General features: G+C 41.1%; 1 long non-coding RNA gene across 1 annotated transcript; it reads right to left on the bottom strand.

Annotated features, from left to right (window-relative positions):
- Positions 1-5,639: 5,639 nt before the first annotated feature.
- On the bottom strand, positions 5,640-7,508 carry LOC146577067 (uncharacterized). Its single transcript, XR_014891377.1, has 2 exons — positions 7,452-7,508; positions 5,640-7,284 (listed from the first exon to the last, which is right to left on the bottom strand). It is a non-coding gene; the product is annotated as an uncharacterized LOC146577067 (long non-coding RNA).
- Positions 7,509-8,728: the final 1,220 nt, after the last annotated feature.

Here is an 8,728-nt window from a genome sequence, read left to right as displayed (position 1 = left end):
CAAGCACCACCATATATCATTGAACTTTTACAGCCCTATGCCCCTAGTAGGTCTCTGAGGTCGAGTAGTCAGGGCCTACTTGTCATTCAGTATACGAGACTGAAAACTAGGGGTGATAGAGCTTTTGCTACTGTGGCCGCCAGACTGTGGAATTCCCTTCCTCAGGACTTACGATCCGCTGATTCATTGATTACTTTTAAAAAACAGCTAAAAACACATCTTTTTAAAACTGCCTTTTGCTAACTTTGTTTGTATTTTGTCTTTTTAATCTGTTATATCTTGTAAAGCACTTTGTGATCTCTATCTAGAAATGTGCTATATAAATAAAATTTTACTTACTTACTTACTTACTTACTTTCCTATGAACATCACCTAATGCTGTGCCACTGTACTGTGAATACGATGATACCCTGAAGACTGCTGGGATCACAACAGCAGTAAGATAATGGACACCTGCACCCTTTCCACAGAGGTGTTTCTCTGCAGAGCGTGGACAATGAAGGAGTCATAAATATCCCCCTCACAGGACGAAGGCTTGAATGAGGTGATGGGGGTTGGTAGAGGCCATAAAACTAGAGTGCTGAGAGGTCTGCAGCTTTGGAAATAGCTGAGACCCATGTTGACAAACAACAAAACTAACTAGTATGTTTGAATGTTTATTCTACATACATTTGGACTCTGGTCCTATGGAAAGTGATGGAAACAACTGGAAGAGACATTCATGACGCCCTGCAGAACTCAAACCACTCTGCAGAGAGACATGTGATTTGCACACCTGGAGAAAACACCACCAAGCTGAGATGGTTTTGAAAATGTTACTTTCTTATTTTCACTATTAAATTAACAATTTCTTTGTTTGTTTGTAGGATGCAGTTTGCCATGAGATGAGCTCAATGAGGAATGGGATAACCGCTAATACATTTGTTAAACTGTGTATTTTTTCAGTAATTTAGGGTGATTTGACATATGCTGAATATAACAATGTTTGCATTGAAACTGTCAGACATGAGGTATTCGTAACTGGGGACTTTTCAAGCATAAACGTCAATAAGGGGGGAATGTTAGATTTTGTATTGTTGATTGTCATTTATGCTTAGAAACATTTACTCATATATGCTTAGAAGTATATAATCATTGGTAGATTGAAAGGATATCTCATCCTAAAAGAGGTCTGTATTAACTCTGTGTAGAGGGGGGTGCATACATTCCTCTATTCAGTATCCTTGGTATAAATCACATACTCCCTAGGAGAGTTTATCTTTGATTTATGGTATAGCAAGCACACGTATATCTGTTTAAGTATAAGAGCCTTTTGTTAGATGGACCCAGACGTCCTGGCACCAGCTAGCACCAGAGTCTTCACAGGGTCACATCTTGACCCCACACACACACACACACACACACACACACACACACACACACACACACACACACACACACACACACGGTACTCTTTGTTTGTATGTAGAAGTCATATGTTAATGAACTTATGCATATTCATGTAACCTCAATAAAAGAACAGTGGTACGGGAGAACGGACGAGAGCAACTGGGGTCAAGCGAAGGGACGGCGCTTTGTCCGGTTTTCTCCCGTGCACGAGAAACATGAAGAAGCTTGCCTACTTGTGTCTTGCTTTGCAGTGTAATTATATTGTCTCCAACGTTCCAGCGGATGGGTTCAAGCTACAAACCTATCATAGGTAACGAGGTAAGTTCCATGTCTGAGTCAGAGTCGTCTGGGCAGTGTGCCATTGCGATTTCAAAAAAATTAAGCCGCTCCAGGGCACAGCGCAGTTATTGATATAGCAGTAAAAGAGTCAGTTAGGTCAGACTAGAAAGACAAAACTGCAAAAATGCGTTCAAGATTAAATTTAGAAAAACCACAAATAAAATTTCGCCCAACAACTGAAATTAGACTGGAGTGATCAGAACCATGTTATTACAATAGCATGTCTGCAACACTAGAGCTCAATGCAAGATTAGTTTTAAGTCGTTTCGTTATACTGAGCCGAAGACCAGCACCAACGGTTGTAGTCGGCCAAGCTATCACTTACATGTGCTACAGTCAGTCTCAGCAGAGGGAAAGGGGAATGAAAAGCCAGCAGAAATGTTCATGTCCAGGCTCTCCACAGAAGAATTAATCCTTAGAAGACGAAACCAACAACAAATAACAAATCCACGGAGTCCAGTCGCGTCGCGGAGTCAGCTTCTCTCTTTCTCCCAAGCGGAGCAGCGGCACACCACGGTATCCAGAAATTAGTCGGGTCCCACCTGAGCTGAGGCTGCGGCCATGGCTGGAGAAAACGTCCGAGTGTCCGCAAAACTGGGGGGATTTCCGAGACAGTTCACGTGCTAGAAGAGAAGAATCCTCGGCGGGATGCAAAAATCGTCTGAAGTCCAAGGGGAAAAAGTTCGGGCGCCAGTTGTAACGTGCAGTGGAGATGAAGCCAGCCGCGGAGGTGTGCAGGTGGATAGCGAATGAGCAACAGCTTCTGACTTTCCAAAAAGTACTCATTTATTTACAATATCAAAAATAAAAGTGCTACCTCTACCACACATTACTAAAGAGCACACTAGTCCGCGTACACACGGGAGCATCCATTACAGGAGGAGTTCGAAGAAGAACAAAAAGGGGGTGACACCAGTCGTGAGACAGGAGGCGCCGCCATGTGGTGATACACTGCATTACAATAGCAACTGTTACAATATAAATATTGTTCTGAGAGGCTTTTTGTTGGTTGAGTCTGAAATTGATTGTATGTACAATTCATATCCTTATAAAACGGCAGAAATATGGTGTTTTATTAATAAACTTACATTTATGGCAGTGGCGTGTCTAGAAAATTTTTGTTGGGGGGGCCAGGTAGGGGCACAGATTTGGAGAAGGGTGGCAGATGTAATTGGCAGATAATGTTTAAAAAAAATTCTACCAACCATTAACCATAATTCAATAATCCTATAAACCTAATAACCGAATGCGCTTTTAACTCTTATTAGAATGAGATTTTAACCACTCCGGTGCAAAGTTTTTAGATAGTGCGTTGATAAAGTACAAGAGATACAATCAGTGCTTTGTCAGTGTTTACTCAGCATTCAAGGACAGCAATATTTGCATAGTATTTTTACTGACATATACTGCACATATGTTTTGGGCAAAAACATTTTTTAATATTAAAATACGAACATTTGTAGCAAACAATTGACAAATTAGCCAATGCCAATGCAAAACTTTATCTGCCTATTAAAAAAAGAAGATAATCTTCTCACAAACTGGTGTTTGATTTTGAAACAGGGAAAAAGTGGGGAAACAAATGAAAAGACTAACATTTGAATGAAACCTGAAAGCAAGTAAATACTTTCTATGCTGCCTTATGGTAAACTTTGGTAATATTGATAAAGAACAACACTGGCTGATGATGAAATACAGTCAGCTGGCACGGTGACACTGCCAGTATTAACCTGCAGGACTGGACCGGTACAGAAAATCGGGCATTTTGACTAGAGACCGGCCCACCAGGTATTAGAGCCATAAAGCCTTTGAATGAAAACAAACGCTGTGGTGACAGTGATGTACAGTCTTGTTGGTATATGTATGATTTCTATACATTTTACGTCAGATAAAAACTTTGGTTGTAAGATTTAGATAATTATTTAATAAAAGCTAGATATTTTAAATGAGAATAAGAAAGAAAAGTATTTCTTTGTGCCCCCCTCTCCCTGTTAATGCCCTACCTGGCCCCCTGGCAACACTTTGCTAGACCCGCCCCTGCACAGTTACCAGCTGTCAGCTACATAAAAAAGGATCCTGGTGTTGTTTGTCTCTCAGAAACAGTTCATAACTTCCCTTCAACTCATTCATGTGACCTAAAAGGTAAACCTGTTTCTCCATCACCTGTTCAGCTCTGATGATTCAGTAAGGACATCTCCTGGTTTCATCTGCATGTTTCCCTCTCACCACATATACAAACCGACATCACCCAGCAAAGTGGGCGATAAATAAATGAGAGAGAAAAGCCGATCAGCTGATCATTGATCAGTTTCATGATTGAAGTAGCAGCAGGAGAGAGAGGAGAGAGAATGGGAGAAGAAGAGGCAGCTGTGCAGCGTAAAGACAGAATAACTCCAGCTTTGTGTCTTTTTCCATTCTAGCTAAAGTCCGGGACAAACTGCGCCTCTTCTCAGCTCAATACGAAACGTGTAATATTTTCTCTGAATGAGGGACCATTCCATTTTTTTAAGGAGCCGTTGGCATGAATAAAATAAAGTTCACTATCAATAACATCATAGCACCCACCCAGCTGTATAAAAACTCCATCAAGCTGGCTAGAACGCAGTACGAGTTATTGCAACTGAGGGTAAAGTCAGCACAACGAAAATAAACTCCACCTAAACTTAGTTTATATCTGACCCAGATAGACTGCAGGTCATAACTTCTTACCTGAAGTTCAGTTCACCTGACACTCGGACTGGCGGCTGCCTCGAGTCTCTCCTTCTGCCTCTCCTTCCCTCATCCACCTGCTGGCCTCTGTGGAAGCCCCGCCATAGCCACCACCAAACAACGGAGTTATTTTTACACATCGACCTGCATCTTATAACTCATAACTCTTATGTTAGCTGCCCTCAGTAGCATACTGTCTGAAATATTCGACGGCTGCAAAAATTCTTTAAGTGTTATTTTTTCCTTGGGATTCTAATTTCACCGAAGTTTACTAAACTCAACAAACTTAATATTACTTACCGGGACATTTATTCTGTCCTCATTTTCTTTCACCGAAAAATTGTTTCCTGCAGTGTTGTCCTTCGTGCTTGGCTCGCCTACCTTTGCTAACGTGATGCGCATAGCGCAGAAGCCGATGCTGCATTCACTTACACTCGGATATCTGAGCTTCACCGTGAAAACATAATCGGACATTTGATATTTGATTGAATTTTATTGTTTTACCTTTGGGGTGGCACCTGGGGTGGCCAGTCTGGTTGGGGGGGTGGCCTGTGCCCCCCCAGGCCACCCCCCCAACCAGACTGGCCACCCCGCTGGACACGCCATTGATTTATGGATATAAAATAGCTAAAAGTATTAACATGCCTCAGAGAAATCACTAATAACACTAAGGGCTGGACGGATTTGATTTGCATTCTTCAAGAAGAGTGTGGTGTCATCAGCTAGCTGGCTGATGATGAGCTCCTTATCAGCTGTGCTGATTCCTTGTATAACAGGTCAAATCTCGGGGTGGAGTCTTAATCATTTTAATTGAGCTATTGCCATTCGTGTACAAGGTTTTGATAGCTTTACAGAAAAATGCCAAATTTTTCCAAAGAGTGGAAAATAAATTGATGTTCAATTGTATCAAAAGCCTTTTAAAAATCCAGGAAGAGAATGAAGCTATAGTCAGATACCAAATCAGAGTAATCAAGTAGATCTAAAACCAGTCTCATGTTCTTAGAAAGGTGTCTGTTTCTCATAAAGCCTGATTGTGTCTCATCGATAATTGTGTCCAAGAACTCTTTCATTCTGTTAGCAAGTACTAAAGCCTTAATCTCATAGTCATCATTGAGCAGACAGATGGGTCTCCAATTATCAATAAGAAGTGTCAGGGTTCGAATTTGAGGAAGAGACAAACGACTGCATGGTCTCAGTAGATGTCAGAATAGTGATTTTATTATACATATGTACATATGGGGAAGATGAGCATCACAAGCCTTTTAGAGCCGATCTCCCCCGAACAAGCATCTCACAAGGCTTTTATTACAATGATGACGTCAAGTCCCATGATAAGTATCAGTCAGTTCTCAGATCTCAGGAAGTTCCCCTCACTCCACAAGTTCTCCTTATAAGGCCTCCAGATGTTTCCACTCAGCCCAGCACTCAGAGAAAACCAGTGTGTGGTGTGTATATCTATTCGTGTCTATTGTGAAAGTATATCTATCAGAAAACTGTCCTCAGACAACCCTCCTATTCTTACTAAGTGTGTGTGTACACATGCATGTGTTATATAAGAGCGTGCATGTACTTTCAAGGCCTGTGTACGTGCAGAACTGAACATAGAACCAAGGCAGGGTCCAGCAAGACCCACAGGCTTCTGAGTGATTACAGAACTGTGAAACAGCTTTAAGCAAATAACATGAATAGTACCGAACAACAATAGACTGATTAAAGTACTGATAATCTGTGTAGATTAATGTTAACATAGATATGGTTCAAAGATTATTCTGTCAACTGGTTCAACAATGGTAAATGATTAATGATTGATACTTCTGATTATAACTGTGATCATAAGAATACAAAATAAAATATCTCCTGGTCACATTCCTCCTCTTTGGGCTGGCTTGCCAGCCCAACTCACACCAGGATGTATTTCCAAACCAAACAAACACGTTATGACACTTATCAATCCCAACGCCTCCGTTGTTTTCCAATTTTCCCACAACCCAGCTGTTCTTTTAGCTTCGGACTCGAGTTTCAGCCTGACACGCTTCAGGCCCCTTTACCACCTCCTCTTGGAGTGAAGAAACGCCCTCGGATTCTTCTTTCTTCGACTTCCGGGGTTAGACCACCCTTCAGTCGCTACACAAATCTGTGTGTTTGTTGTCCGTTGTCACCGCCGTGTCCCCCTTTTTGCCAAAAGCCTCTCGAACCACGTTGGTCTCTGGTGTTCCTAGGTTTCGCCAACCCCTTCCTGGTTATCGCTGTGGTTATGGGATCCATCTTATCAAGGAGCCCCAAGGCCATGACACTTGACCCCAGTTGCTGTGAAGGGTCCCCATATCTCCGTGTCCCCGTCTGGTGTCTGTTCCCTTCTCTGCAAGAGACAGAAAGCCAACAGCTCTCCTGCGCTGGCTCTCCTAACCTAATGTTGTTGACTTTGTTTATTCCAATCCTATGCCATGCTTATGTGTGTAAGCGTGCATGCACTTAACACTCTGCACGTGAAGTCAATAGCTCCAATATATCAATCCGATCCGTTGTCGGATGAAGCTTTTGACCTTCACAGACTAAGTGCCAGCTCCTTATAAGCACATTTGCAATGTGTGTATAAAAATGAACAACAGACCTCAAACAAATTGGGCATTCTTAATTCTAACTTGAGTGTAGTACTCAGTTTCTGATCATCTAATTATGCTTCTCACTCGTTCCCTAAATTGTCTAGAAACCTTTAATTTTGCCATACCTAAATTATTAAAACACAGACCAAATGATAGACCCCCTATATAGCTTTTACCTTTATGAGCACACTTCAATAATGAGCAACAACCTGCAATCTGTACCAAAAAATCTTCATGGTCCCACCTGCAATTAAAGATCAAATGCACTTTATACCTGTTTTAATTCTTCCTTATATAGAACCTCCTCAGTTTCCGGTTAGTTGCGATTAGTCTCAATTAATCGTTCTAGTTGTATTTTGCAATTCAGCTAGAAAGCAAACCTGTTAAAGTAAACAGCTTATTTACAACCACCTGCAAATCATAAGAGTAATAAACGATTCAGCACAACAGACAAGTATCATGTTCAGGATTTCTCCAATCATTAAATCACTATTATTGCCACAATTTGCTTTATTCACCCTTTGGGCAATGTTATTCCAAGAGAGAGAGAGCCCCTAATGGCCAGTTAGTGGGCTCTAGGTCAAACTGTCCCCAAATTTGTTATTTGTTATTATTACTTGTTTTCATGTCACTTGTCTGTTTTCTACTGCACCCCTCTCACCAAAGCAAAGCAAACATTAGCAGCACATTGACCGTAGTCAGCCATCCTCATTCCATAGGTGCTATAAAAACATTTCCTGTAAAAGAATCACAGTTTTCAAGACAGGGTGTGTCTCCCCCAACACTCTCACCAGAATACAGTGTAATAGCATCCCCAACTCCTAACCCATAAACACCGTTTCTTCACACATCCGCCCAGAAATCCTGTAATAGAAAAACATTAAAACTGTAACCCTGTAGGGAAGAAAATGTAAATGGTAACGCTGCGCAGTTACCTCTGTAAGCAACACAAGACACAAAAATGGCATTTACAGGTTCACTCATCCTCGAATATTTTGTCATCCTTCTACTCCTGTAAAAAGAAACACACATAAATTCATCCACCCTTTTATCCTATCTAGGTGGAGGTGGTTAACCTTGAGTCATGGTCAAGTCTTGTCATCTTTTACCAGTCAGTCCGTTTGTTTTTATTCCCAGTCTTTCATCCATTCATCCATTCTTTGCTGATAGTGAAACCTGTCGTCGCATTTAGTTTCCACACTCAGCAAAATGACGTCATCTCAAAAAGAAAACAAGAACTTGAATTTGGATTACCTCGCTGAATCCTTTTTTAAACAGGGACTCTCGTTTCTAATTGTCCCCACAAGTGTTTCCTCCAGAACCCATTTCAATGCGGAGAAACTCACTTACAACAATTTTCTCGCCGACGTGTAATGCTTGTAATTTCCGATGTGCAGATCTGCTTAAAGAAAAGATTCACAAACAAAAATCAGTGCACTGTTCAAAATATAAAACAAAATAAAATGAAAAATAACAAAAACAAAATGCAGACGCCCGGGTCTTGAGACTTGTCACTGAATATTCTTCCCATCAATAAAAATACCCACCTAAACCTACACAGAGTCAAATCAACACCACCTCAACCTTTTCATATTCCTAAACCTATATGTTTTGCGTTCGTGAAACAACATTGAACCATTAAGTAATTTGAGCTCTTGAAATGTTTTAATTCTCTTAATTCTGCCAGT

Source organism: Mchenga conophoros, linkage group LG3 (assembly GCF_057382185.1).
Source record: "Mchenga conophoros isolate Kocher_MC1m ecotype Shallow Benthic linkage group LG3, M_conophoros_male_GT1.1, whole genome shotgun sequence".
NCBI lineage: Eukaryota > Metazoa > Chordata > Actinopteri > Cichliformes > Cichlidae > Mchenga > Mchenga conophoros.
This window is presented reverse-complemented; position numbering and strand designations above follow the sequence as displayed.